Below are 22303 nucleotides of genomic sequence, written 5' to 3' on the forward strand. Positions count from 1 at the left end.
TGTCGGTGCGCAGCAGTTCTCCATTTGAACCTCCGATTCACTTTCTGTAAAGTTTCGCTTATTGCCGCTTGCTTTAGCCATTTTCTTACTCCTTTCTTTTGCCAACGTGGACTCATTACCATATTTAAATGTATTTAATTAAGGGAGGAGACTGGGTGGGCCGTTGTGCTCGTGCATGTGCGCTCATTTTTACGTTAATTGGGATGTACAAAGAGGATATGCGTGGGATCCTTCGTACGCAGAGATTCATACAAATCTTTTTTTTTTGTGCGTACGCACATTTACAGCTTTGTCCGTACGCAATGTTTTAGTATGAATTCAACGCAAGTCTTTGTACATGAGGCCCCTGGTCCTGCCCCCTGCACAAGAGACTATTCGTCGCTTGTCCACCGAACATGCACTTCCTGAGCCATTGTCACGTCCAGAGCCATTGTCAGTTCCTGAGCCCATGTTAGTTCCTGAACGCAGATAGGAGTTTTAATGACTCAAACATGTTCTGAGGGCAGAAAGGAAAATGATTGGTTTACAGATTCAACCAATGAAACTGAAGCAAAGGCGGGGTCAAGACGTTTGAACGTGCGGAGGGATTAGTCTGGAATACAAGATAAACAGATGTTCGTGGGAGAAAGCTTTTATTGAAAGGTAAGTGATGTTACTATATTTTGTTAAAATTCATCATCTTTTAACGTTTATTAAGATAATCTGTGAACATTAAAATGTACAGAACTAATAATCATCGTCTAAATATCGTGTTGTATGCATTTTGATTCAACTGTTAATCATAACAAAGCGGTTTAGGGGGTGTAAAACATGCTTTTCCAATGCTACCTCGCTGTGTGTGAAAATTATATGTGACAACAGAACTCGTTCAAATCTCCGTGACATTTCTACGATCAAACTGATACATCTCCCGCCCTAGTAAATTACTGCTCACAGGGCAGGAGAACTCAATGGATTCAAATCGCTGTTATTTTGGTGTATTAAGCGCTGCTCTCAGGGCAGGATTGCGCAATAGATGAAAATTACTGTTATTTTAGTGTATTACGCGCTGTTCTCAGGGCAGGAGAACTCAATAGATTCAAAGCGCTGTTATTTTTAGTGTATTACGCGCTGCTCTCAGGGCAGGAGTACTCAATAGATTCAAATCACTGTTATTGTAGTGTATTACACGCTGCTCTCAGGGCAGGAGTACTCAATAGAATCAAATCGCAGTTATTTTAGTGTATTACGCGCTGCTCTCAGGGCAGGAGTACTCAATAGATTCAAATCACTGTTATTGTAGTGTATTATGTGCTGCTCTCAGGGCAGCAGTACTCAATAGATTAAAATCGCTCTTATTTTAGTGTACTACACGCTGCTCTCAGGGCAGGAGTACTCAATAGAATCAAATCGCTGTTATTTTAGTGTATTACGCGCTGCTCTCAGGGCAGGAGTACTCAATATAGGTTCAAATCGCTCTTATTTTAGTGTATTACGTGCTGCTCTCAGGGCAGGAGTACTCAATAGATTAAAATCGCTCTTATTTTAGTGTATCACGCGCTGCTCTCAGGGCAGGATTGCTCAATGGATTCAAATCACTGTTATTTTAGTGTATTACGCGCTGCTCTCAGGGCAGGAGTACTCAATAGAATCAAATCACAGCTATGTTAGTGTATTACACGCTGCTCTCAGGGCAGGAGTACTCAATATAGGTTCAAATCTACGTTATTTTAGTGTATTACGCGCTGCTCTCAGGGCAGGAGTACTCAATAGATTCAAATTGCTGTTATTTTAGTTTATTACGCGCTGCTCTCAGGAAAGGAGTACTCAACAGATTCAAATCACTGTTATTGTAGTGTATTACGTACTGCTCTCAGGGCAGGAGTACTCAATAGATTCAAATCACTGTTATTGTAGTGTATTATGTGCTGCTCTCAGGGCAGCAGTACTCAATAGATTAAAATCGCTCTTATTTTAGTGTACTACACGCTGCTCTCAGGGCAGGAGTACTCAATAGAATCAAATCGCTGTTATTTTAGTGTATTACGCGCTGCTCTCAGGGCAGGAGTACTCAATATAGGTTCAAATCGCTCTTATTTTAGTGTATTACGTGCTGCTCTCAGGGCAGGAGTACTCAATAGATTAAAATCGCTCTTATTTTAGTGTATCACGCGCTGCTCTCAGGGCAGGATTGCTCAATGGATTCAAATCACTGTTATTTTAGTGTATTACGCGCTGCTCTCAGGGCAGGAGTACTCAATAGAATCAAATCACAGCTATGTTAGTGTATTACACGCTGCTCTCAGGGCAGGAGTACTCAATATAGGTTCAAATCTACGTTATTTTAGTGTATTACGCGCTGCTCTCAGGGCAGGAGTACTCAATAGATTCAAATTGCTGTTATTTTAGTTTATTACGCGCTGCTCTCAGGAAAGGAGTACTCAACAGATTCAAATCACTGTTATTGTAGTGTATTACGTACTGCTCTCAGGGCAGGAGTACTCAATAGATTAAAATCGCTCTTATTTCCGTGTATTATGCGCTGCTCTCAGGCCAGGAGTACTGTATGGATTCAAATCGCTATTATTTTAGTGTACTACACGCTGCTCTCAGGGCAGGAGTACTCAATAGATTAAAATCGCTGTTATTTTTAGTGTATTTCGCGCTGCTCTCAGGGCAGGAGTACTCAATGGATTCAAATCGCTGTAATTTTAGTGTACTACGCGCTGCTCTCAGGGCAGGAGTACTCAATAGATTCAAAATTGCTGTTATTTTAGTTTATTACGCGCTGCTCTCAGGGTAGGAGTACTCAACAGATTCAAATCACTGTTATTGTATTGTATTACGCGCTGCTCTCAGGGCAGGAGTACTCAATAGATTAAAATCGCTCTTATTTTAGTGTATTACGCACTGCTCTCAGGGCAGGTGTTCTCAATAGATTCAAATCACTGTTATTTTAGTGTATTACATACTGCTCTCAGGGCAGGAGTACTCAATATAGGTTCAAATCTACGTTATTTTAGTGTATTACGCACTGCTCTCAGGGCAGGAGTACTTAATAGATTCAAATCGCTTCTATTTCAGTGTATTACTCGATGCTCTCAGGGAAGGAGTACTTAATAGATTCAAATCGCTGTTATTGTAGTGTATTACGTGCTGCTCTCAGGGCAGGAGTACTCAATATAGGTTCAAATCAATGTTATTTTAGTGTATTACTCGCTGCTCTCAGGGCAGGAGTACTCAGTAGATTCAAATCACTGTTATTTTAGTGCATTAGGCCTACTTGCTGCTCTCAGGGCAGGAGTACTTAATAGATTAAAATCGCTGTTATTTTAGTCTATTACTTGCTGCTCTCAGGGCAGGAGTAGCCTACTCAATAGATTCAAATCACTGTTATTTTAGTGTATTACGCACTGCTCTCAGGTTAGGAGTAGTCAATATAGGTTCAAATCAATGTTATTTTTAGTGTATTTTTGCTGTCCAGGCGCACCAAACTTACGTGAAGCATGTAACAATATAACTGTGACCTTAGTGCTATTTTGTTGTATGACTTGTCAAAGAAATTGTCTGTTTTAGGGGCGTTATAAATGTCTTTTAGCTTAAAGATCTTAAGGTTTCTACTAGTAATTCTATTTGTTTATATTGCTGCATTGGTAACACTTTACAATAAGGTTTCATTAACATTCCTGGCACCAAGTTTACTCCACAAATAATGAGGATTTTCATTGTTTAATATCCAACCAAAACTGAACTCTGCAGTTGAAATACATTTTACGTTGTTGTTTTTTAATACGTTCAGTGTACATTGAAACCAAAATCTTTATGCATTTCAATTGCAGGAAGACGTATTCTTCGGGTATTTAAGGAGGAACTGGCAGATATTTGGCAAGGCGACCCATGGCCTTGGGCCTGGTTTAATGGGAAGCACATTCAAGTTCAACGACATTTTACACGGGATAGTTTTGAAACTTTCGTCGGAACCAAGTTGGATACACTGATAATGCACTGTTACTGGTGAATGGGCCCGAACCGACTATCTCCTGCCTCGGCCTTCATCCTCCCTTCGCGCCGACAACTGGTGCCATCATCGGTAGTTTGTGCCCACCAATGAGTGTAAGTTGCCTTGTGTGCTTATGTTATAATTATAGTAGGTAGTCCACAGTAACTCTACTAAATTCATCCATTCCGGCTGTAGCGGTGACAGTTGAGTGTGGCGTCCCGTGAGTGGGCGTAGTTTCAGCGCAGCCAGCGGACACGCCCCCAGCGTTTGAGAGCAGAGACTACTGCTCATGTTTTCAGGATTTTCAAAGCTTATTTTATGTACTTGTGGCTTTTTTTATCATTAAAATTTGGCTGGCTGGCTAATAACACATTTTTCTGTGGTGTGACAAACTCAGAACACATACTTAATTTTGATTTTACAGGGACTTTAATGATACATCTTTGCTCTGCATTGTTTGTGATATGTTGCTGTTTTGTAAAATTGTAAATTGTAAATTCACTGGAAATATTTTGTAATAGTTTAAAAAAAGGAAAGTCAATTATAATTGAATTGATTATTTTATTGTAACATTGGACTAATATTAACCCTCTGGGGTCCTTCATTTCAGAGTCACACTCAGGTCCTTCGGGTCCAAATGGGCCGGAAGGGTGGGATTCATATTTATTGAAAGAAAATCATAATTTTTTTTTACTTGTTTTTTATAATATTTTTTTTTTTCCTTTTTTGTTGTTTTGAGAATTTTATGATTTATAATTAATATTTATGCAATAAATATGACCAATTTCCCCCCAGTTTGCCCCCCATTGAATATAATAGAAAATTATTTAAAAAAAAAATATATATATATATATTTTTTTTTAAAGCTGTATTTCATTTTAGAGTCAAGCATAGACCTCATGAAAGCAATTTTTGAAATGAGATGGATGCCATCTGGTGGACAAACTGAGCATTTTAAAAATGCAAAACACATAGGTAATCTGAATTTATTGGTTTGTTTATGTATAAAAGTGTGTTTGTGTGTGTGTGTGGATGTGTCTGTTTTGCACTCTTGATGTTTTATAGATTCACCCCTTCACTGTTGTGTACTTTTTTTCTGGATCGTGGCTGATTTGTAGATTGTACGCACAAAAAAACTCGGTATTTTCACATTTTTGCCAATTTGCAATTGATTTCCTATCCGGGTCCACTTGGACCCGAAGGTCCTGAGTGTGACAATTTTTTTTACAACCACTTAGATTATTCAAATCCTGTCCTCAATTTTTTTGGATGTTCATATACCAAGTACCAAAAAAGTCACCAAATTTCAGACCATTCCGATGAAGCTATGATTTTTAAAAAATATATATTTAAATGCGTCGGGTCCATTTGGACCGAAGGACCCCAGATTAAAAGACCATTCAATAAAAAAATTAGGGTAGGGTATTCAATAAAGGGTGGATTAGGGTTCAGGCTGCAGGATTGCCGATCTAAAGGAACGTTTCTGTCAGGACCACTGACGCTACGCTTGATTATTAGTAAGATAATAGAAAATGGTATTAATGAATGGGTGGTGATGGCGCAATGGATAAGACACATGCCTTTGGTGTGAGAGACCCGGGTTCGAATCCACTGTGAGACACCACTGTGTCCCTGAGGAATACACTTAACCCCTAGTTGCTCCAGAGGCGTGCGACCTCTGACATATCTAGCAATTGTAAGTCGCTTTGGATAAAAGCGTCAGCTAAATGAAAAAGTGTAATGTACTTATACCAAAGACGGAAATAAGCGCAGTTACAATAGCTAAATACGTGTTATTACATTGTATAGCAATAAGTAACCCCTTCAAAATCAATACTAAAACTAGTTAGCACATTTTTTGTAATGGAAAGGGTTTAATGACAATATGTGGTTATGGTTACACTTAAAATAGTTACAAAATAGATGAGATGATAACTTCTACCATTAATTGTACCCAGCATATATGTAAAATGTTACCTGAAAGATAGAGAGTGTAGAGTAAGAGACAAAGAGAGAGCCAGAGAATGAAAGGGCCAGAGCAACCCAAATGTGAGACGTTCAAACTGACCAATCAGTTAATTACAATTTCCCTCATTGTACTAAAGGTGTGACGATTCAAAACCCCCCTAAGTACACACATTTCGGCCTACAGGCTTTGTGCACTCTTTAAATTACAAGTCCTTGTTTCTCTGCAATAACTAGTGAGAAAATTAAGTATTTGCACATAGATCCACATTAGGATTTATGCATCACAAACTCAACTCTGTGAGATTGAGTTCTCAGGTGGAACCAAACGTTCTCCATCTTTGCATCCAGGCCTTTTGCAATCATAAACTGGGCAGCATCAGAGGCCTTTTCAGTGTTTGCTCCTTTGATTCATCCAGTTTCTGCCAGCTCAGTCAGGTAACTAAAGAATGAGATAAAAGAACAAGTAAATAATAAACCGAAAATAAATGGTCTACTGATGTAACAATGAAACGATTAAAAATAATCAAATACACGTAAAATTGTGTGTAGATTTACTAGACTATAAAACCAGCAAAAAATAAACTGGAAAAAAATATACCAAAATATCAATACTATATAGAATGGTTACACTTTTTTTTTTTTTTACAGTATGTGCACTTACATGTACTTTACAATGTACTTACCTAAGAAAGTACTAGATAATATAAGGTGAGACATAGTAACAGGGTAATAACAAGGTAGTCACCCTGAACCTAACCCCAAACCTAACCTTAACCCATGTTAACCCAGTTAGGTTTGGGGGTAGATTCAGGGTGACTACCTTGTTATTACCCAGTTACTATAATATGTACATGCCATAGGGAACAGGAAAATAAAGTGATACCTATAGAACAAATGAGGGAGTAAATATTTTGTACACTGTACATTATGGGACTTCCTGTGTTACAACTTTGCTTTAGTTTTAAAACAGTGATGCCCTGAAGAATTCCTTGGGAGCTGACAGCTATGTTTCTGAATGCTTTTATGAGTGTGTTTTTTTAAAATAATTAACAATGATTAGTATAGAGAAGATGTAATTATTCTAGAGATTAGCTTAGTTTATCCAATGCAATTATAGCAGCACATAGTACCAATAGAAAATTCCTGCAATACCTGAATATTGCAGGACCTAATTTCTAGCAACTTAGTTCTTTGTGACACTGGCAAATTTACTCCAACAGAGAAGACCTGATTCAAACTTAAAACAAACAGATGTTAGGAGTTTATTAGAACCATGGAAATTATGATTTTTTTTTTTTATAATATTTTAAAATAATTGGTTACATATATATGTATTATATATATATAATGGTTACATTATATATATATATATATATATATATATATATATATATATATATATATATATATATATATATATATATATATATATATATATATAATGCATTTCTGGGTACTCAAAGTGCTTTTCATGGAATGGGGGAATCTTCTCAACCACCACCAATGTGCAGCACCACCTGGATGATGTGACTGCACCAGAACGCCCACCACACACCAGCTTACTGGTGGACAGGAGACAGTGATGAAGCCACTCAGTATATGGGGATGATTAGGAGGCTATGATGGACAGAGGCCAAGGGGCAAATTTGGCCAGGATGCCGGGGCTACACCCCTACTCTTTTTCGAAGGACATCCTTGGATTTTTAATGACCACAGAGTCAGGACCTCGGTTTAACATCTCATCCGAAAGACGGTACTTTTTGACAGTAAAGTGTCCCCGTCACTATATTGGAACGATTTTAATCTATTGAGAGCTTCTCCCCTGAGAGCAGCGCGTAGTACACAAAAATAAAAGCGACTTGAACCTATTGAGTACTCCTGCCCTAAGAGCAGCGTGTATTACACCAAAATAACAGTGTTTTTAATCTATTGAGTACTCCTGCCCAGAGAGAAGCGCTTAATACACTAAAATAATAGTGATTTTAATCCATTGAGTACACCTGCCCTGAGAGCAGCACGCAATTACACTAAAATAACAGCGATTTTAATCTATTGAGTACTCCTGCCCTGAGAGCAGCGCGTAATACACAGAAATAACAGCGATTTGAATCTATTGAGTACTCCTGCCCTGAGAGAAGCGCGTAATACATTAAAATAACAGCAATTTGAATCATTGAGAAATCCTGCCCTGAGAGCAGCACGTAACACTAAAAATAACAGCGATTTTAATCTATTGGGTACTCCTGCCCTGAGAGCAGTGTAGTAGACTAAACTAACAGCGATTTTAATCTTTTGAGTACTCCTGCCCTGAGAGAAGCGCGTAATACATTAAAATAACAGCAATTTGAATCATTGAGAAATCCTGCCCTGAGAGCAGCACGTAACACACTAAAAATAACAGCGATTTTTATCCATTAAGTACTCCTGCCCTGAGAGCAGCGTAGTAGACTAAACTAACAGCGATTTTAATCTTTTGAGTACTCCTGCCCTGAGAGAAGCGCATAATACACTAAAATAACAGCGATTTGAATCCATTAAGTACTCCTGCCCTGAGAGCATCGCGTAATACACTAGAATAACAGGGATTTGAATCTATTGAGTACTCCTGCCCTGAGAGCAGCGCGTAATACACTAAAAATAACAGCGATTTGAATCTATTGAGTACTCCTGCCCTGAGAGCATCACGTAATAAAAATAACAACGCTTTGAATCTATTCAGTACCCCTGCCCTGAGAGCAGCGCGTAATACACTAAAATAACAGCGATTTGAATCCATTGAGTACTCCTGCTCTGAGAGCAGCGCGTAATAATACACTAAAAATAACAGCGATTTTAATCTATTGAGTACTCCTGCCCTGAGAGCAGCGCATAATACACTAAAATAAGAGCGATTTTAATCTATTGAGTACTCCTGCCCTGAGAGCAGTACGTTATACACTACAATAACAGTGATTTGAATCTGTTGAGTACTCCTGCCCTGAGAGCAGCGCATAATACACTGAAATAACAGCGATTTTAATCCATTGAGTACTCCTGCCCTGAGAGCAGCGCGTAATACACTAAAATAACAGAGATTTTAATTCATGGAGTACTCCTGCCCTGAGACCAGCGCTTAATACAGTAAAGTAACTGTAATTTGATTCTATTGAGTACTCCTGCCCTGAGGGCAGCGCGTAATACACTACAATATCTGTGATTTGATTCTATTGAGTACTCCTGCCCTGAGAACAGCATGTAATACACTAAAATAACAGCGATTTGAATCTATTGAGTACTCCTGCCCTGAGAGCAGCGCGTCATACACTAAAATAACAGCAATTTTAATCTATTGAGTACTCCTGCCCTGAGAGCAGCGAGTAGTACACTAAAATAAGATCGATTTTAATCTATTGAGTAGGCCTACTGCTGCCCTGAGAACAGCATGTAATATACTAAAATAACAATGATTTTAACCTATTGAGTACTCCTGACCTGAGAGCAGCGTGTAATACACTAAAATAACAGCGATTTTAATCTATTGAGTACTCCTGCCCTGAGAGCAGCGCGTAATACACTAAAATAACGGCGATTTGAATCTGTTACTCCTGCCCTGAGAGCAGCGCGTAATACACTAAAATAACATAGATTTGAACCTATATTGAGTACTCCTATTGAGTACTCCTATATTGAGATTTGAGCGCGTAATACACTAAAATAAGAGCGATTTTAATCTATTGAGTACTCGTGCCCTGAGAGCACCGCGTAATACACTAAAATAACAGCGATTTGAATCTATTGAGTACTCCTGTCCTGAGAGCAGTTCGTCATACACTAAAATAACAGCGATTTTAATCTATTGAGGGTAACACTTTAGAATACGGTTCCTTCGTTAATGAATAACTACACAAGAACCAATGAGTAGCACAAAATTAACAATATAGTAACTATTATTAAGTAACAAGAAACTCTGATTAACGAACTAGTAAGTAATAAGGCACAAATGAAAGTGATAGTTCACTATTAACTAATCAATAACTACTATTTTTTTAATGCTTCCCAGAGAACTACTGAAAAAGTTTATTAACAATCTAGTAACTACTATTAACTAAAAAGAAACTCTGATTAACAAATTAGGAAGTAATAACAATTGCTATATTTCAGAGGTCGCACGCCTCTGGAGCAAGTATGAGTTAAGTGTCTTGCTCAGGGACACATTGGTGTCTCACAGTGGATTCGAACCCGGGTCTCTCACACCAGAGGCATATGTCTTATCCACTGCGCCATCACCACCCCTAATCAACACTTTTATGGCACTCAGAGCGATGCCAGAACAATCTACACATTCCCCCCAGCTCTAGGTCCGAGCTTCAGAGAGATTTTAATCGGCTCTCCGAAGAGACTGAGAAAGCTCTCTCCAAAACCCACACACATGCATGGACCGTTACTAATTTCCTCCTTTAGTAGACTTTGCCGAAATATATTTGCGATATTAATCTGTTGAGTACTGCTGCCCTGAGAACAGTATGTAATACACTACAATAACAGTGATTTGAATCCATTGAGTACTCCTGCCCTGGGAGCAGCACATAATACACTAAAATAAGAGCGATTTTAATCTATTGAGTACTGCTGCCATGAGAAAAGTACGTAATACACTAAAATAACAGTGATTTTAATCTATTGAGTACTCCTGCCCTGAGAGCAGCACGTAATACACTAAAATAACAGCGATTTTAATCTATTGGGTACTCCTGCCTTGAGAGCAGTGCGTAATACACTAAAATAACAGCGATTTGAATCTGTTACTCCTGCCCTGAGAGCAGTGCGTAATACACTAAAATAACATAGATTTGAACCTATATTGAGTACTCCTGCCCTGAGAGCAGTGCGTAATACACTAAAATAACAGTGATTTGAATCTATTGAGTACTCCTGCCCTGAGAGCAGCGCGTAATACACTAAAAATAACAGCGCTTTGAATCTATTGAGTTCTCCTGCCCTGAGAGCAGCGCGTAATACACTAAAAATGACAGCGCTTTGCATCTATTGAGTACTCCTGCCCTGAGAGCAGCGCGTAATACACTAAAAATAACAGCGCTTTGATTCTATTGAGTTCTCCTGCCCTGAGAGCAGCACGTAATACACTAAAATAACAGTGATTTTCATCTATTGAGCAATCCTGCCCTGAGAGCAGCGCGTAATACACTAAAATAACAGCGATTTGAATCCATTGAGTTCTCCTGCCCTGAGAGCAGTAACTTACTAGGGCGGGAGATGTATCAGTTTGACCGTTGAAATGTCGCGGAGATTTGAACGAGTACTGTTGTCACATATAATTTTCACACACAGCGAGGTAGCATTTGAAAAGCATGTTCACACTAGTTACCCCCTAAGCCGCTTTGTTATGGTCAGCTGACTAACAGTCGAATCAAAATGCATACAACACGATATTTAGATATTTAGGGCAGTAGGCTCCACGAGAGGACCATGGAGGTCGTGCAACCATGGTCTCCTAAAAGGGCTTCTTCACCGTGGCCGCCTGAACGGGCGTCTCCACCATGGCCACCCAAAGGAAGCTTCACCACTAGGGCCGCCACCACGTCCTGCTCCGCTCTGGCCGCCATCACATCCTGCTCCGCCCTGGCCGCCATCTCATCCTGCTCCTACCTGGCCACAGACTCTTCCTGCTCCAGCGTGGTCTTCGGTCCATCCTGCTCCGCCCTGGCCTCAGCCTCATCCTGCTCCGCCCTGGCCACCGGCCCATTCGGGTCCGCCCACGCTCTGCGGCCCAGGCCCTCCGTGGCTATGTCCTGGTCCCGTTCCCCTGCACGGGCCTCCACACACATTTGCCTGTCTGACTACCCTCTAAAAAACTCACGCTGCGTTTGGATCTACCTGTGTCTGGTTGTATCATGACAGTAATACAGTAATATGTTTGTCATAAAATAATTTATCAATGCTTTATTTTTAAAGGCTATAACCTAACCTTTTACAGTTTTGGATAAAATAGGCCTACATTTTTTGCATAGATGCTTACAAATAAAGCATTCATAAATTATTTTATGACAAACATATTACTGTATTACTAAGTTAACTAATTTATAGTTAACAATTATAAAGTACTATTATGATCACAAATAAACCAAATATTTTGATGCCCGTCATTCATATCAAATCGTATATTCCACCCGATACCAGCTACAGTTGAGAATCACTTTAAGCACGCAGACAAGACAACTTAATGTATTCCACTTAATACACAATAAAACAATATACAATAAGATTCATTAAAAACTTATCTGCTGGTGTTCTTCAAAAATGAGGGCGAGCCACAAATCCGTGAGTACAGTTTACAAACCCGTGGGAACGGATTGCGAAAGCGTGGGCAAGGTTTATGAATTCCTGGTTACAGATTGCAAAAACTGAAGGCACGGTTTACAAATCTGAGAGCACGGATTAGGGACTGAACAAATCAGTGTAGTCAAAGATTCAATTGCCCATTCATAAACTGCCTCATTCTGAATAAATCAGCCGTTTGAATTAATCGTTTGAATGAATGACTCAATGACTCATTCATTAAGACGGTCGCCTGCCGCCACCCACTGGTGGTTTAGTTTCAAAGTATCATTCTTTTCCTTATTTGTATATTCAAAAATATTTAAAACACTCTGATAATCTCATTTAATACAGTTGTCATTTTTCAACATAAATGATTTAATTTAAATGGTAGCCTAGTGTCTTATTATTCTAATTGAATATATTTATCAAATTTAAGAATTTGATATGAAAGATGAAGCATACATTTAATAAAATTAGGGGGAAAAATCCCTTTATAAAGGTAAAAAAAATATTCTGATAGGAGTGTTTTCCAACAGTGATGTAATGAAGCATTGACTATTTAAAATTGAAGGGAGTAAAGCCTCTGTTTAGGCTATTAAGGAAATGTAATTTTGCCAAAAGAATAACTTTTATTTTAAATAAATGTTCATTTTAAATCAGCCTACTTCAGTGTGATGTGTTACCATATTTTTATGCTTAACTGATAATTTGAATAATTGTAATGTGATGATCAGATGCAGCTATCGAAATCAAAGAATATCATAGGTTTGGGCGGGTGGATTATTTATTTTTAACAGCGTATTCGGGTGACTCAAAGTGCACCAGATTAAGGAATTTATATTTAAAATGTAGCCTACACAATTTTCTTCCGGGGGGCATGCCTCCGGAGCCCCCTAGAGATACCCGAGCTCCACCCACAAAAATACTCAGGGAAACACAGTAGGCTATATGATGGTCTACGAAAAATACAAATTTAATTATCTTATTATTAAAATACATTATCAGGATTTTACCACTTCCGCCTCGGTTTGAGCCAGGAAAAACCCTGTTAGCATATTGCTCACCCACTTATTGCGCACGCAGACACCAGGGCAAACTTGAACCTGTCAAGTTTGACGCCGTCAAAGTTTATTTCCCTGTCAGTCCCCTTCAAACAGGCTACTGCAGTGGTTCATTTAGCAGCCAACGAGCCGGTTTGTTCACCCTCTCGCCTGCACACAAATGCCGTTTTCACGGTGACCCAGAGAAATCTCCAAAAGAGTATAATGTCTGGGCAAGCCCCAGCCTTCAGTGTTTTAAGTGTAGTGAAAGTGCCCACGCCCCAGTGTTCACCCCTACACACAAGCACTTGGAATCTCGTGTCAATCACAGAGCACACTCTCATAAAGCGCAGAAAAGACGCTCGAGTGTTGAATGTAAGAAATGTGTCCACAGGTCTGTGCCGACTATCTGCCCGCTCTGTTACACGATCAAAAGAGCAGGTTATGAATGTAAGTCTCGTGCCCACCAGAGAGTGTTCACGCTTGCTAACACAAACCTCCCCCCGGCCTCCGCCCGCGCTTTTAAGTGTTATCACAAAACGCAGGGCATTAAGAAGACGCTCCCCATCCATTATGATCGGGGCGTCAAATACACTTGTAAGTCTCGTGCCCGCGCTCACGCTTACAGGAAGCTTTTACTGATAAGTAAATCTAGAGTGTGTCCATGATTATGTGTGGGTCCATGTGCATGCTGAGTCGGATCAAAAGTTTTTAAAACAGTTTTGATTTATTTTGCACTATTGGTTTCTCCAATATCTATGTGAATGTTAAAGTCTCCAGCAATGAAAAAACAGTCAAACTCTGAGGAAATTGTTGATAACAGTTCTGTAAAGTCATCAGCAAAGGCTGGAGAGTATTTTGGAGGCCTGTAAACAATGATAAGTAAAATGCCTGGAGCACCTTTTAACACAATACCCAGATATTCGAAAGATGGGTAATTCCCAAATTATATTTGTTTACATTGGTAGACATCTCTAAAAAGAGCAGCTAAACCCACACTTCTTCTGACAGCTCTGCAGACACTCATGAAAGTAAAGTTAGGAGGGGCTGTTTCATTGAGGACTGTTGCACTGCAGCTGTCTTCAAGCCAAGTTCCATTTAGCAATAAATTAAATAAAATCCAGGTTGTATGTGGTTATTAGGTCGTTGTCTAGAAGTGATTTGTTTTTAAGTGAGCGGATGTTTAAGAGTGCTAACTTAACAGTCTTACTTTTTCTCCCCACAGCAATCTTAGTTTGGCGTGTAATAGGCACCAGATTAAATGGGTTTGCTGTACAGCTATGAAGGCCTTAGACTTTCTATCATCTAATCGAACAGCAATAGCGAAAGATAGAGGCACACTGGGTACACTGGGTTCCCGCTTGTTCTGTAAACATTTGGAAAAGATATTGTTATCATAGCGGGGACCCGACACATATCACTGAGAGCTGGTATCAGTTGTTTTTGGTTCACCTCGAACAGATGGAGGGGGGTGTGGGCCCTGGCGCTGTGGCAGAGGCCGAAGAGCTCTCACAGAAGGAGGGGGAGGGCGAGCTGGGCCCGCAGGCTTTGGTGGTTGTGGGGCCTTCCGTTTTTTGGTTGGTATCTGTGGGCTGGGAGCAAAAGAGTGGGATAATCTGGTTCCAGCATACACCAGTTGTCCCATTTTCTCTGAGAAGCACAGAAGTGGAGATGCTGGAGAGAGAGATAACGTGTCTGGTGAGAGGGGCTGTTGCTCTGGTGTTATCGGAGGCTGTGATATGCTGTCCTGGTTTCCTTGGCTGTTTTCCAGAAAGTCATCCTTGGGTGCTCAATCTTGGAGCAGTGCTAGTAAGTCACAGTCTGTCTGTGGTGAGCTCTGTGGGCAGGGCTCAGCTGAGATTGTGTCCGTGAGCAGAGGTTGTTGTGGCTGAGTGGTGTTATCATTGTCCTTGTGTGATGTGTCAACCGCATGTCCATTCAGGTGCTGAAGTGAAGTCCTCTGGTCATTCATACTGTATCCAGGTGTGTGTGTGCCATTCAGGTAGAGTGGATTGGCACACACTGCAGAAGGATGACGGAGGGAGAAGTAGATATTGTCCTTTAGCACTCTTGAACCAAGTTTGTTTGGGCGGTGGCCATTCTGTTGAAACAGTTGCCTCTGACTCCAGAAAAGACTGAAGTTGTCAATGAAGTTCACTCCTTTTATATTGCAGGTTTTTGGCAGCCATGTATTAACCCCAAGCAACCGTGAAAACCTGTTTGTTCCTCTTGCTGGGAGTGGTCCACTGATGAATGTTTGAACTTTCAGTCTTTTAAGTGTTTCAAAAAGTTCATAGAAATGCTCCTTAAGGAGTTCCGACTGCTCTTTATGAATATCATTATTTCCCACATGAATGATGAGTCGATTTGCAGTCTTATGTTTCATAAGAATGTTCTGAAGTTCCCTGTTTACATCAGAAGTTATTGCTTGTGGAAGGCAGCATGTGGTTGTATCCCTGCTGCTAATGTTTCTGATTATGGAGTCGCCCACTATCAGAGTCCTGGGCTCGGCTGCGCTGTGAGCTGAGTGCCGCTGTCTGCTCGACCTTGAGCCCCAGGGATTCCTCATTCATTAATACTTCAAATCTGTTCTCAAGATGTATAGGCGGTGGTAGGAGACCAGTGTTTGCAATCCTTGTCATAGCCATATCTGGGGTAGTGGATGCTAATGCGGCAATATGTGATGCTCGTGACAATCTGATGTCTCGAGTGCCTTTGGGTCTCGCTCCCTGTTTGTGCCATCGATTTGTAAGTCGATCGGCTTGTTTCTCTACACTCAGTATGGCCTGTCGAGGAGCATTAGATTCATGGGACTCACCGCCTGTATGCTGAGGGCGTCCATGACGAAGCTCTGTTGTGTGTTCCGTCTGGTTTGGTGGTCCCACAATTAACTTTGTTTCAAGAGCTGCAATCCTAAAAAGGGAAAAGTTTTTCCTTTGCGTTGTCAAAAGATCCCTGTTCACAGTGATCTGCGAAAATGACTAAAAATACTGTATTATGCATGCCAGGCCAGTAGTTGGTAGGGGTGTCGAAATTAATCGTTTCTGCAATGCAGACGAGGACGATTCGGTATCGTTTCAGTAATAGACCATAACTGATTCTAATGTACTGCCGCTTTTCTGACGTCATTTGTTGCGAATGTGATTTGTCGCGGTAGCATGCAATGGCAGAGAGAGCAGAGACACGAGTGCGAGTAATTAAAAATGCTTCAAGTACTTTAAAGGCCTAGATCTGGGCACATTTCGTTTTTTATGAACAACCTGGTAAGCACGACCTAGAGAAGACACGCGCTGTGTGTGCTCATGTCACACACAAATAGAATATGCAGGAGGTAATGCCACTAACTTGATAAACCACTAGCCGTTTTCATCCTGAGCTGTTAACGCCTGGCAGAGTCTGACTGCTTTAGAGTAAGCGAATGAGCACCAACGTCACCCGAATCCGCAGCCAAAAACAAATCCACCCGCCCCAATAATTTTCTATGATTTAAGAATCCGCACCCGATGGTCAAATTACAATTATTCTGTGTTGTTATGCGTGATTATAAATGGATGATTGAAGAATTTAATTTTCTTAATGGCATAAACAGACTTTACTCCCTTGAAACTTAAACTGGAATGTCACTGTTTCTATAACTGCGACTTCCCGAACAGGCGAACACGCACACACACATCAGTTTTTAACTAAAATTGAAAATTGAGGATGCAGTGCATCGTAATGCATCGAGATATCGAATTGAACTGAATCGATGACATGATAATCGTAATTGAACCGTATCGTGAGACCAGTGTAGGTTCACACCCCTAGTAGTTGGCGATGTCACTTTGTAAATAAATGCAACCTGCCTACAGACTGATAACGTTATATGCATGCACATGTTGTCACCGTATTCACAAATTCGCATTGTTTTAGTTTACACAGAGACGATAATGGTATCATTTTCAAAAACTTGCACTTTAAAACCCGTTTCGAAAAGTTAGCTTTTTCAGGCCGCCAAAACACCGCTGTTGTGTAAATGAATGGACAAAACACATACTAAGTTTTCAGGATTTAGTTGAAAATGGTGTCATGTAAACCCCCCCAAAAACGTTAACCTCCGCCAAACGACATCTGCTCTCTTCATGACATATGTTTCGGGGAAGGGTGGGATTAAGGGTACGTTTACACGACTTAAAACATAGACGTTTTTTTCTTGAGTTTTCCGCGTCAGGGTTCCTACACATTAGTTAACTTCAAATTCAAGGACCTTTCAAGGACTTTCCAGGTACAATACCCCATTAAATCCAAGGACTTAATGTAGGGACACATTTAAAGTGAGATCAAGGTTACATCGTAACATACACTGTTACAGTTTTCATGTGTCAAACACAATTATACAAAAAAGCTTTTTTTTGGCATTTATTTTTGGCCATATGACAGAGTTCTGATATTCTATTTGTCGTATTTCTGTTTTGCATAAAACTGAAGAATATTCAGTATATCCTATACTGTATTCTAAAATTATCTGATATTAACTTTTGCATGGATTTTATTGAAAAGATTTAGTCTCATGTAACCAGAAGTTTTAAGATATATGAATATGCTTTTAAGTTTTTCTTGCCTCATGGGTTTACATTATCTTAACAAGCATTATTTGTAATCTTCTTTGGTGAGCCAAATATCTTTAAACTTGCATTTTCCAGGCAAGACGTTTTAGCAGTTTCAGACTAAGTTTGCAGTGTTTCACAGTGTGTCTGTGAAACGTCGTGCAACCATCGTAATAGTTTCATGCGCGAGTGAATGTCATAGGGGACGTTTCACAGGAAACACTTAGGGTAACGTTGTAAATGCGAGTAACAAACGTAAATCAAGCAAGCTAGTATGCATATAGGCCACGAAGTGTTGGCAAAATAACACATTAGCGGGCCGAAGGGAATAATATGGATTTTTTTTTTCAGAAAACTTCTTGCACAAAATAAATTCAAGCACTTTAAAAAAAAAAAAAATCAGATTCACAAACTTTCAAGGATTTCAAAGCCCCGTGGGAACCCTGCCGCGTACAGATGACACCATTGTCAAAAAGATCCCTATTGACACGGATCCGCGAAAACAACCAGAAATGCTGTATTCTGCTGCCAGGCCATTAGATGGCGATGAAACACTAAATACTGAACATTTAATTCCAATCATCGAATTCACAGATTTTTGTTGTTAAGAGACAGTTTTCAAAAGTTTGCATTTTCAGGCACCCAAAACGCAATTGTCGTGTTTAACGAATGGCCAAAACGCATTCAAATTTTTAAGTTGAAGACTGTGTTGTGTAAACAGCCCCTAAATTTCGAACAGAATGCATGATGGCATTCACATCCTCGAAGGATGAAATCCAGTCCAGCCTTACATTTATTTTCTCATTCCAGAAGCTGTTTCACTCGGATATACAGTGCATCGCAATAGAGCAGAAAAGACAATCCCAGCTTCCGTTTAATGCCAACTTAAAATTATATGCCATTTTGTCTAAAATTAAAAACAAAACTAAAAACTAACATTTTTAAATGCTAACTGATTTTAGGCATCATAAAATTTTAATATCTGAAAAGATATGCATTTTTAAAGATGATCTTTAAAGTGTTTTAAATTATGGAAAATTTAATGAAAATATGAGAAAGTAACATGCACAATTAAAATATTGGCTGTGAAGGGGGTGGATTGGAATCCACTGCTGCTTCAATGTATATGTACTGTTTGATTATAATTAAGGTATTAATCAATATTTAATCAAATATCAAATGAGTTGAATGACTTCTCTAGAGATTTTACTTTGTTATAAAAGTTACCTGTGTGATCACTGAAATTTTATTTTCATGTATTCTTTAATGTCTGTATTTGATATCTGAATGCAGTAACCGTATTTGCTTATTTAACCCAGCTGCCAGAAATGAAATAGGGACCTGTTTTGTGTTTGAGAAAGGTCTTCAATGTGTTAAAACATATAGGGGTCATTGAAGCCAATAGTTTAAGGGGCCATTTCTTTGTTAAAGCCTTACTTTCCAGTTAGACTAAAGTTTAGCTATCCTTGAGAGAAAGAACGCATTATCTTGATGTTTTGAGAGGAATCTCCTGTTTATAGTGAGAGCCTGGCCAAATCAACCCTTGGAAAAGCTGTGTGTCGGTGTTTGTGTGTTAAGCCCTATTCGCACGGGATAAGTATTACCTTTTGACCTCTAGTCATTTGTAATAATTGCGGAGTTTGTCTGAGATCTTTATCCCGTGCGAATCGGCCATGTCTGTAATTTGTAAAGTAAAAATTCCCCCGCAAATTACCTACTATATTTCGCCGAACACCGAGGTCCTGTGATAATATTAGTCCCGTGCGAATCGGCATCTCTGTGATTTGGCCAGATCGTACATCATTTTTTCAAGGTTTTTGTTTCATGTGCGCCTTTTTATCCATCTTTCGGGAAGAATGGAGGCTGGTTTGGAGTGTTTTGATAGTATTTTGGGTGCTGGGTCATATCGCTGTACACAACTACACAAATTGCAGAAAGTTAAAGGTGAAAATCATCAGAAGAGCAAAAACAAAAAGAATGATTGGATGGAGATGAATGACATGTATAGCAGTATGCGGTAAGGAACTTTATTCTGTTTATGTCATAATATATCATACAGCTAGACCTATAGCGAAAAGAAATTTCCAAGCAATAGCCTATTGACATCATATCCGGGAGATAAGTCGGTAAATTTGAGTAAAATCACATGCTTCGGTTATCCCGTGCGAATGCGCCACATGAAATTCAGATGTGGCGGGGTAGTTTTTAAATCACACGAGGTCCCCAGATAGTACTAATCCCGTGTGAATAGGGCTTTAGTCTTCTTGGTTACAGGTTAAGGAACCACTGGCATTATTGGAGATTGACTGAGTTGTTGTTCTCGACATGCTGGCGCCCAGCAACCCAAATCTGAGACCTGGAAGGTCATGAAGTGCCTAACTTCAGTTGCATAATCGATGGAGATATGCTTCAGTATATCTCCATATGTGTGGAAAGTTACTGTGTTTATCTATTTCATATCCAATAAGAATCATTCATCCTGTAAGCAATGACGTAGCTTAGACCTTGGAAATCGTATAACTGCTGTGATCTTTGTAACTGTAAGCGGGGCGGCCTACGAACTCCTGTGTGAGTCTTGAAGCTGACTTCTGCTAATGAAACTGCAAACTATCTTCAGTAAAACTTTTCTTTAATTTTTTATAATTCTGACTCCGGGTCTTCATTCTTTATGTCTGGTTCTGGTTCTTTGACTGTATACCCCTTACAGCTGAATCAAATAAATAAATAAAAATATCTATAATACTAACCAATAACTATTATGTTACCAATACACACCAGCATTCAAAAGTTTGGGGTTTATAAGATTTTGTGATGTTTTTTAATGAAGTCTCTTATGCTCATATATTATATTATATTGTGAAATAGTATTACATTAAAAATAACAATGTTAATATATTTCAAAATGTAATTTATTTGTGTGATGGCAAAGCTGATTTTTAGTAGCCACTACTCCAGTTATCAGTGTCAGATGATCCTACAGAAAATATGCTGATTCAGTGCTACAGAAACATATTGAAGCATTATTAATGTCTTTCATGTTCCTTTTATTGATAAATGTTAAAATAAATGTTACTGGCTCCAAACTTTTGAACAGTAGTGTAATGTGCATCCCATATGATTTTCCAATCATAAGGGATTCACAATGATATCATATGTCTTCAGAAGAGCACTTCTGACTCTTTTGGTCCTTTTTGTAGCTTAAAAGCATCAGTCGCCTCTGAAACTGGATGGAAAAGAGCATGGAACACAAAATGAGTACATCTGAAGACATTTTTCTTTAAAAGATGACAGGAGGATGAGTAAATGACAAAAATCATGTTAGGGCAAACTAGGTGAACGTGATTTCACCGAGTACCACATGTTCCTGGATCAACATCTTTGCTGATACTGGAACAACTTTCAGATCAACCAATCAGATTTGAGGGACAAGTTGACAGTTTATATCAAGTTTAGGCTTAGAACCAGGGTAAGGTGCTTCAACATCAGTGTTATTCACCAATCATTTCCCTCTGATTTTAGGGAAAAGTTATGGGTAGGGTTAGGTTTAGGGGTAGGGATAGGGTAAGGACTAAATTTTGGGACAGGAATGTTGTTCCAGGATGAACAAAATATGTTGATCAAGGAACATGTCTTACATGGCAAAATCACGGTGAGCGGGCAAACTATTCCTTTAAAATGCTTTCTCCTAATCTATATTGAAATAAATTAACAGTTAGCCATTGCCACAATCCCCTTATACAGTCTGTAGTGTCTCTGACAGAGATTGTGAATCTGATAATGAAACGTGGCAATGGCAATTGAGTGAGTCTAGCAGTGTGGCACACCAACGCTATCTCACAACGAATTCGTTCGAGTGATTAAAAGGTGGCTAATTCATAAGATTTGTCTAAACCACACGTGATGGTTAGGTTTAGGGGCGGGGTCAGGGGTAGGATAACTCATAATATACAGGCATTGGGAACCAACAAAGGACACATTTCCACACTATGAAAAGCTGTCACAGGACCATGTTAATGAATCCATCATGATTTTACTGAATCTGACATCAGGAACATTGTCGTTTCAGACCTCTGAATAAGTTAATATGATAATTGTGCTGGTACAATTTAAATTGCATTAGTAACCACCCTGTATGTACAGATTAGAGGCAGTGCTATGCCATATTACAACAAGCACAATGTTAGCACTGACAATCCCATTAGAACAGGATCATTACTTTGAGCATATAACGTAGGTGTATATTAATACAGCTTATATTGTGATACACAATACAATACATTAAGATTAATAGGTTAAAACAAAAGGCCTATAAATTCTATATTAGTCATAATCTGCAAAATGGGTGCTAAATTGCCAAACGCTTTCAATCCTTAAGGAAATTAAATGAAGTCCTAATCAAATACAAAAATACC

This window comes from Siphateles boraxobius, unplaced genomic scaffold, assembly GCF_051911475.1.
Source record: "Siphateles boraxobius isolate OS27281-9 unplaced genomic scaffold, OSU_SipBor_1 3, whole genome shotgun sequence".
Classification (NCBI taxonomy): Eukaryota; Metazoa; Chordata; class Actinopteri; order Cypriniformes; family Leuciscidae; genus Siphateles; species Siphateles boraxobius.